General features: G+C 44.1%; 1 long non-coding RNA gene across 1 annotated transcript; it reads right to left on the bottom strand.

The window, feature by feature from the left end:
- Positions 1-5,297: 5,297 nt before the first annotated feature.
- On the bottom strand, positions 5,298-8,679 carry LOC147124456 (uncharacterized). Its single transcript, XR_015079934.1, has 2 exons — positions 8,547-8,679; positions 5,298-5,782 (listed from the first exon to the last, which is right to left on the bottom strand). It is a non-coding gene; the product is annotated as an uncharacterized LOC147124456 (long non-coding RNA).
- Between the last annotated feature and the right edge of the window lie 1,262 nt (positions 8,680-9,941).

The raw sequence follows: 9,941 nt of genomic DNA, 5'->3' as shown, positions 1-9,941 counted from the left end.
GTTTTATCAGTTGCTTGGCCGGGGCTAAGGCTCCTGTGATTGTCCCCAGATGCCCTTTCCTAGTGCAGGCGTCAGCAGGGGCGGGCGATTGTGTTTGGCGTTCGGGCTCGCTTCAACACATGTTTATTTGAACAGGGATACAATTAATGACCAGTTTGCTCTTTCCAATATTTTTCATGTTCATTAAATTAAAAAATAAGCTGCAAAATTGAATGGGGAAGGAAAGTCCAGGGCAGTAACTATTGTTTCCGCTTTTATTAAATTGAAAAAACAAACGACCGCAAAAATAGCCTTTGTTTATCTAAGTGCTACACTACTGTCTGGGTATGCAGTGCACTCAGCCAGTAATGTGGTTCCCCGGGGTGGGATGGTTCCTGATCAGCTCAAAGGTTTGGTCCAAAGTCGTGAGCCTAGTCACTCTAAATGGAATAACAACAACAACTTGTATTTATATAGCACCTTTAACGAAATAAAACCAAGGTGCTTCACAGGAGCGTTATCAACCAGAATTTGACACTGCACCACATAGGAGATATTAGGACAATTGTGTTTTCGGATGATGGGGCAAAAAGTAAACAAGAAATTGAGGGGGCCAAGGTTAGATCCTTCAGGGATCCAGAGGTAACGATGTGGGAGCAGGAAGAGAAGCCATCGCAGGTGATTCTCTGGCTATGATTAGATAGATAAGAATGGAACCAGTCGAGTGCAGTCCCACCCAGCTGGACGACAGTGGAGAGGCGTAGGAGGAGGATGGTGTGGTCAACCATCTCAAAGGCTGCAGACAGGTCAAGAAGGACGAGGAGAAATAAATTACCATTGTCACAGTCACATAGGATGGCATTTGTGTCTTTCATAAGAGCTGTTTCGGTACTGTGGCAAGGGTGGAAACCCGATTGGAGGGATTTAAACATGGAGTTATAGAGTCATAGACATAGATTCAATACGGCACAGAAGGAGGCCATTTGGCCCATCGAGTCCATGCCGGCTCTCTGTAGAGCAATCCAGTCAGTCCCATTTCCCCGCTCTATCCCCGTAGCTCTGCAAGTTTATTTCCCTCAAGTGCCTATCCAGTCTTCCCTTGAAAACATTGAGTGTCTCCACTTCCACCACTTCCATCAGCAGCGAATTCCAGGTCATCACCACTCGCTGCGTAAAAAAGTTTTTCCTCACATCCCTCCTGTATCTCTTGCCCAAAACCTTAAATCTGTGTCCCCTAGTCCTTGTATCATCAACTAATGGGAACGGAAAGTTCCGAGAAAGATATGCACGGATTTGGGAGGCGACAGCACATTCAAGGACTTTAGAGAGGAAAGGGAGGTTGTAGATGAGGTGGTAGTTTGCAAGGATAGAGGAGTCAAGAGCTGGTTTTTGAGGAGAGAGGTGATAATGGCAGATTTGAAGGAAAGGGGGACAATACCTGAGGAGAGAGAACCAGGATGCAGACAGGAGCAAAATGATGACAACTGAACCACAGCTGACACCTGAATTTTGCAGATAGTGGAGGCATCCTCTCCCTTCAATTCAGGCCCTATACATTTATGTTCCACCCCACCCCCTCGCTGGCATTTATTTCCATCTGGGTCCAAAATTGTCAAACCCTTTCTGGGTATAGCACCTGGTGCACTCCTATTCCATTGGCTATTATTAACAAGTGAGAGTAAATGGATTGTTCAAACTCAGGAACCAGGTTCTGTCCTCACCTGATAGCCACATGTGTGTTTTCAGAAGGGTCACTGGATAAGCAATCAAGAATGGGAACCATAGGCCACCATGTTGGTTGAGATCAGTTAACTCAACACAGACTAGGGATTGAACCTGGGACTTTACTAGTCTGTATGGCTCAGCTAGTCACTGGATACACTCAGTAAGCCTTCAGAGAAGCATCAAGAACTGTTTGTGCCATCTTAAGCTACTTTTATATTGGGCCAAAAAATGCTGTCAAAATAACGCAAGACTGATAGCACTCACCGTTATTTAAATGCAAATGCCACAGCTACTTCAGGCAAGGCCAGATCTGCTTTTAAAATCAAGAAGTTGCTGTTGGAGAGGTGCTACTCTGCCATTAGCTTCGCGAAAACGGCATCTCGCTGCCTGGCTCCTCATTCAAATGCATTGAGCAGTGCGAAGTTTCTGTAACTTGTACTGTAGACATGAAGTGAACTCGCCACAGAAAGTTAAGTCGTCATTTCAAGTCCAAGTACCCTGTTAATGAAGTGATAAGTGTTAATTACTGCCCGTCAACGTCTATGGCCCTGTAAATTAACTGTTACAAGTGTGGAATCTTATTCCTTCATGTTTTAATTGTTGGAGATTTTTTTTAAAGATTAATTTTTTTAACTTTTTCTTTATGTCTCTTTTTTTCTCTCTCTCTCTTAATCTAATATTTATTTCCCTCTCTTTGGCTGAAATTTTCTGGGGTGTCAGCGGGCGGGATTGGTGGCATTTGGGTGAGAAATTTGATATTTTTGACAACACTTTGCGAAAACGGCATCTTGCTGCCTGACTCCCCATTCACAGCGGTGAGCAGACCCGACAGGCGGCGGGTGACCCAATTCAGGTAATTAGTGGCTTGTTTAGAGCCACTTGAGAATGATTTTCAGCTTACCTTATGCATTTGACAGCTCGCCCATGGGGTCCACGCTGGTCGTAGACCACGTCTGTCAAGCTGAGGTGGGAGTTCAGTGGCCATTGAATCAGCTGTTGAGTTGAGAGCTTCAAATGTAAAGTAAAAGCTCCCACCTTACTGAAATATCTCCCCTCAGCCACAAGCTGTTCCTCACTGCATTTCAACAACAGATTCACCATGCTGCAAGTCTCCATTCAGTCTGACCTCTCTCACCATTGACAGATCACTTCTGTCATCTCTACTTCACCTGCCATCTATTCCATCTGCATGGGTATGGTTTATACTCTCTCACCTTGGTCCTCAGAATCTCACCACGATCAGCCCCAACACCAGCAGCACCAACAAAAACACCAGCCTTCTCCGCAATCAACTGATGCTGCACAGGACAGAGCGCATCAGCCCCCGACCACATTGCTGCCCGGGACTCCAGGGATGGCCTCACCATGGCCAGATTTACTTCACTTGATGCTGTACACCCTGGCTACCACATGATGTGCCAGGTTGGCATAACCCCACACCAACACCATAAAGCATCCCTTCAATGCCCAAGCCATTCCTTTCACACTCATCACCATTGCGGGGGGTACTGTTGTGTCTCACCATTCACTGCAACTCACTAAGCCACTTCCAAAGGTGCACACAAATCTGTTCAAGAACGCAAAGTGTTGAAAATAAAGGTTTCAATGTTTGACACCACATTAACAGAAACTTTACATGAACATTGCATAAAACACCAAAGTGCTACCCTTGTGTGTTGTTAGTTGTTATGATTGCACCAGGATGAGGGTGAGTGTGAGGGGTGGCTAGTAAGATGGGAATGTTATAATATAGATAGAGAGGGATGGGTGGAGGTGCAAGGTAAGTTGGTGTGAGTAAGGATGGGCAGGAATAGGGTAGGGAAGGCAGAGTGATGGGGATGTGATGAGAGGCTCAGCAGGATGCGGTTGAGTGTGGTTTTGTACTAACGTTTTGTGATCTACTGAGATCATTGAAACGTTTGCGGCACTGCACCCAGGTCCTCCTGACCACATCCCTGCTTGTGTCCTCCTGTGCAATGTGCAACCAAGCTGTGTTGATCTCCTGGGGAGGTCTTTTCCACCCTTGGGAAGGGAAGAGGACCTCCCTGCATGCTGTGACTTCCTCCATAAGCATATGGAGGGAGTCATGGGAGAGCCTGGGTGCAGTCCTGTGCCTTTGTGCAGTCATTGTCAGTGTTTGCAGCACCTCAATGCTGTAGAACACTGACAGCACAAATGTCAAACTAAATTTGGACATGGTCCCTTTAAGGAAACCGGCTGATGACGCGTCATCAAATGACGTCATCAGACCCGCTTCCTCTAATTGGCCGGTAAATGTGCTGGGCAGGCTAATTAAGGGAAATTTATTTCACAGAGCAGGATGGAGCCAGCAGCGGGGTCGAGACCCGCCACCGACATCGCCCACCACAGACCCACCGAGGTAAGTAAAATCGTGGCCTTTATTTCTCTTTCTGTACTTTTTGACATTGAATTCACCCACTGTAATTTACACTTCCTTGTTCAGACCTTCTGCTGTTCATTTCACAATCCAAAATCTGATTGGCTAAGGAGGTACAGAAATACAAAAGCATAATATGCGGATACTGGAAATCTGAAATAAAAACAGAAAATGCTGGAAATACTCAGCAGGTCAGACAGCATTTGTGGAGAGAGAAACAAAGTCAACGTTTCAGGTCGATGACCTTTCGTGTTCTGATGTGACATTCATTTGCATTTGTTTGCATACAGAAAGTGCCTTTTTGAATTATTCTAACTAACTTCTGATTGGAGTTTTTAGCTAACTGGCTAAGTTAAGATAGTATTTATTGGAAATTGCAGCATTCCCACTTGGGTGTTAAGTGAAGAAACTTGCTGTTGCGTAACTGTCTAAAGAATTTTAATAGTTGGAAATCAGAAAACTAGCCATCGCAGCCTGACGGTAAGTTGGTGTAAGCTGCCAACTTTCCACGTTCATTGTTTGGACCAATGTGAATGAGCAGAGAGGAAAAGAATGCAATATATTAATATATAGGTTGACACAATGATAGCAGTCCCAATCAGAAGCACAGCTGCTGCATGTTACATTTTTTTAAATTAAAAAATTAGTCAGGAAAATAAATCATTCTGTCAAACCTATGTTTAGAGAAACAGCATTATCGCATACTATGTTAAAATGAGTCGTTTTGGCAGTTATGTGGATCTGATTATGATGAAAATGGTGACAGCTCTTCTGGCTTTTCTCCCTCTTCAATCAAAATAAGATTTGCCAATTTTTTTTATGAAGACTTGCTGTTTAAAAATGAGCACACAAAATCCATCTTGCAGCTGTTGTACGCAAACTGGTTTCACACCATGTAATTTTCTATTTCATGTAACTGCCCACTTTTTAATTAAGACTTACAACTTTTTTTGTTTGTTTTTAACTTAAATAGAAATAGAAATGGTTATTTAGGCTAACCTCTACCTCCAAGTTGAGCTCATTTAAGGCCATACCAACTCGGGTTACTGTAGGCTAGATTAAAAAATGCATGTAGAAAAAGTACAGTAGGAAGACTTCTTTTTAGAAAACAGAATATTGTGGTACTATAAGTATGTCAGGTCCATGTGGTGTATATGCTCTGGTATATGGCTGTAAATTAAACACACTCATGATGATGGGCTAAACCTCTTTATGTATAATGAAGTCACATATATAAAAACTGAAGCAAATGTTAGGGGGTTAAGGCAAGTACAAGTCTTGCTGTGAAAGAAAATTCTAGTTTGGTTTTGATAGCAGGGGGCATAAATAACGAGCAGTTCTTGCTGTGATCTGTACTAACATGAAACTTCTGGCAGGGTTGTTGGAGGGCATGGTCTTGCGAGGATTTTCTTTAAAAGTTTCCTTATGAAAAATACATTAAGATGATGGATCAGTAAGGAAGAAGTAGTGATGGGAGTGAGAGGGTGGTAGGAAGAAGAGAGGGTAGTGGGAAAGTGACTTGATGGAGCAGGGGGCAGGGGAAGTACGTGTGATGGGGGTAGGGGATTAAAAGGTAGGGACTGAGGGCCACATTTTCACCACAACACCTATTCCATAGGCAGCCAGCAGCTGTTGGTGGCTCATTTCTTCACCACGCTAGGTCATCCACCACCTCTTACTCTAAAGGAAAGAAGAAAAAGACAGAGAATCAGTAGAGAATAAAGAGAGAAACAACGAAGAAAAAATGTAACAACATGAAGACAACAGAGATAGGAAGGAGTGAGAACATATTCTCCAACTTAACATGTGCAATGTAACGGGGATCTACTAGTACTTTTTTATTCCTTTGAAGACTATGCAGTCAACCACTCATGATCAAAAAATCATTTAGACATTTACAATATCAAATCACAATAACATGAACAACAACAACAACTTGTATTTATATAGTGCCTTTAACATAGTAAAACATCCCAAGGCGCTTCACAGGAGCGTTATAAAACAAAATTTGACTCTGAGCCACATAAGGAGATATTAGCGCTGGTGACCAAAAGCTTGGTCAAAGAGGTAGGTTTTAAGGAGCGTCTTAAAGGAGGAAAGAGAGATACAGAGGCAGAGAGGTTCAGGGAGGGAATTCCAGAGCTTAGGGCCTTGGCAGCTGAAGGCACGGCCACCAATGGTGGAGTAATTATAATCAGGGATGCTCAAGAGGCCAGAGTTGGAGTAGCGCAGATATCTTGGAGGGCTGTGGAGCTGGAGGAGGTTACAGAGATAGGGAGGGGTGAGACCATGGAGGGATTTGAAAACAAGGATGAGAATTTTTTAATTGAGGCTTTGCGTAACCGGGAGCCAATGTAGGTCAGCAAGCACAAGGGTGATGGGCAATGTCCCTCTAATTTTTTTTCTGGCCTGCACGGCCCCTTTAACTGGCTGTGCAGGCCATTCAAAATTCCGCGCATGCACAGTTTTTCTATTTAAAAGCTGGCTCACCGGCTGCGCAGGACATTCAGAGCGCTACACGGCCGCACAGCTTAAAGGGAACATTGGTGATGGATGAACGGGACTTGCTGCGAGTTAGAACATGAGAAGCAGAGTTTTGGATGACCTCGAGTTTATGAAGGGTAGAATGTGGGAGGCCGACCAGGAGTCTTGGATGAGCTCGAGTTTATGAAGGGTAGAATGTGGGAGGCCGACCAGGAGTCTTGGATGAGCTCGAGTTTATGAAGGGTAGAATGTGGGAGGCCGACCAGGAGTCTTGGATGAGCTCGAGTTTATGAAGGGTAGAATGTGGGAGGCCGACCAGGAGTCTTGGATGAGCTCGAGTTTATGAAGGGTAGAATGTGGGAGGCCGACCAGGAGTCTTGGCTGAGCTCGAGTTTATGAAGGGTAGAATGTGGGAGGCCGACCAGGAGTCTTGGATGAGCTCGAGTTTATGAAGAGTGGAAGTTGGTTGGCCATCCAGGAGAGCATTGGAACAGTCCAGTCTAGAGGTAACAAAGGCATGGATGAGGGTTTCAGCAGCAAACGAGCTGCAGCAGGAACGGAGTTGGGCAATCTTCCAGAGGTGGAAATAGGCGGTCTTAGTGATGGCGCGGATATGTGGTCGGGTCAACTATGACACCAAGATTGAGAACAGTCTGGTTCAGCCTCAGAGATTTACCAGGGCGAGGGATAGAGTGGTTGGCAAGGGAACTGAGTTTATGGCGGTGACTGAAGACAATGGCTTCGGTCTCCCCAATATTTAGTTGGAGGAAATTTTTGCTCATCCAGTACTTGATGTCGGACAAGCAGTCTGACAATTTAGATACAGTGGAGGGGTCCAGCGAAGTTGTGGTGAGGTAGAGCTGGGTGTCGTCAGCATACATGTGGAAACTGACAATGTGTTTTCAGATGATGTCGCCGAGGGGCAGCATGTAGATGAGAAATAGGAGGGGACCAAGGATAGATTCTTGGGGGGACACCAGAGGTAACGATGCGGGAGTGAGAAGAGAAGCCATTGCAGGTGATTCTCTGGCTACGATTAGGTAGATAAGAATGGAACCAGGTGAGAGCAGTCTCACCCAGCTAGATGACGGTGGAGAGGCGTTGGAGGAGGATGGTGTGGTCAACCATGTCAAAGGCTGCAGACAAGTCGAGAAGGATGAGTAGGGATAGTTTACTATTGTCACAGTCACTCAGTCACATTTGTGACTTTGATAAGATTTGTTTTGGTACTGTGGCAGCGGCAGACACCTGATTGGAGGGATTCAAACATGGAGTTTCAGGAAAGATGAAGCAATCCCATGGCAGGATCCATATGCCATCCAATTCATACCCTGATCAAAAAAACTTTTTTCTTAACTAATTCCTAATTCCTAGAGAATTCTGTATTTTTCTCGCAGGCTCACTCTTCCATTTTGAGCCCAGTTACTAATGTTTTTAAAAAAAAAAATAGATATTTAACCCAGCAAGACAAAAATCTTTAAAAGTTCCGTTCTTCTCACAGTCAGTAGTGATCTTAGAAACAAAACACTTGGAGCTCTGTTGGTGTGTTTTAATAGAAATATGTTTTCTATTTTCCCAGTAAATACCAGCAAAATGCTGCATTTAATATATGTAAAATTGTACACTTTTGTAATTGTTAAAAACTGAAATATTTAATTGAATAATATCGCACTCTTTGCATGTATGAGCCTCTCCTTACTGAGACACTTGTACATGAAAATCCCCAACTTTGAAATCTTAACCAGATTTTCCAAGTACAGTAGCAAGATTGCACACCTCATCAGCAGTTGGAAGGACTGACCTCACTAACTTTTTGTCATGCAAGCTCTTCACTTCATTTCAATCGACTCTCTATGTATAAAAAATATGCACAGATTGAAAGGTGGTTGGCTACAAGTCACAACAGTGGGTGAGCCAGTAGGCATTAAAGTGCTGTTGCTTGCTTTAAAAGAGGACTCACCTGCAATTGTTCATCTGAAGGGAGAAACAGATTTTGAAGCATGATGTGCGTAATGAGGGAAGCACACTGACTCTTCAGGGAAGTTGAAGCAGGATGTGCAACAAAGGAGGTTGGCCCTCTTTGCTGTCCTAGGGTACCCATCTGTAAAATGCCAGACGCAAGTTGCATGGATGGAGGTCGTTAGGCAAATTTAATTCAGTTTACCAGGTCTGCCATACCTAGAAGCATATAAGCTCTGAGCAAATTCACTAAGTTATTCTTTTATAGGCAACTTTTATAAATGTAATTGTTTTCTTTCTTTCATTCCTCCCTGACTATAAGAGTTAGCTTATCTTTTACCTTATCCTTTGTTGCAAAGTTTCTTATCAGTTCAATTATCATCTGATAACTCAACTTAGCTTAATGAACAGATCCAGCCCCATAAATAGCCTTGGCTTGATTGAATGTTTTATAACTGACAATTAGGTTCAAAATAATTGGCTGTTAACTGGACAAATCACAGAATCTGCGTTTGCTCAAAGTCAGCTTGGCACTTCCCTTCAAGCTTACAGTTCAAAAGACAGTTTGAACTGACCATACAACATATGTATATCAAAATAAGATTGGTATAGGAATCTGAACTGTAGTCACTGCTTATGTACAGTGACTGGATTTAAAGGGACAGCCACAAACTAAAATTAGACAAAAATACATCATTTTTATTCAAAAGAAGTTATTGCCTACATATTTTCAATGGGGGCAATAACACCATGCACATAGCACTTGTGGACCCAACCATGATGCAGCATCTGATGGCCGAAGTCTCAGCTTCCATTGCAGCACAAACAGAAGCCCCCCAACATCTGGGTGTTGCACTGGAAGCTCAGACTTCTGTCATGCAAGCTCAGACTGCTGCCATCATGTTTGCGGATACCAGTGTCCAAGGGGGTTTGCAGGGTGTTACAACAGTCCAGCAATCTATCTTCCAACAGATTACTAGGATTCCTGAGGCGCCGCCCAGGGGGAATGGCAGTGGCTCCATGGAACACGAACCTGCTGTCCTCTCTTAGAATGACAGCATTCATCCTCTCACCACTGCCACTCCACCAGTGCCCTTGCTGTTGCCTGTCAGCCAGCCAGCCCAGACTCCTGCCGCCCATGCTGAGGTGGTGCAGTCCAAAGCCTACTAGGCCCAGAGCTGCTCGAGATTGTCCTCCAAGGCCATTTGCAGTCTCCCCCACTGAAAGTCAGCAGCCTTCCACCAGCCATGCTGCAGCCACAGGGGTAGCACTGCATAGGAGCACTAGGACAGGCAAAGGCATATGGAAGACTAAGGGAATGCACAATGGTGATTAGTTGACATTTGTATGCAATATGGCATGGTTTGATTTATAAATTTGGCTTGGAATGTTTATT

This window comes from Somniosus microcephalus, chromosome 1 (genome assembly GCF_052327205.1).
Source record: "Somniosus microcephalus isolate GS21.2 chromosome 1, FLI_Smic_1.0, whole genome shotgun sequence".
NCBI classification, from domain to species: domain Eukaryota; kingdom Metazoa; phylum Chordata; class Chondrichthyes; order Squaliformes; family Somniosidae; genus Somniosus; species Somniosus microcephalus.
This window is presented reverse-complemented; position numbering and strand designations above follow the sequence as displayed.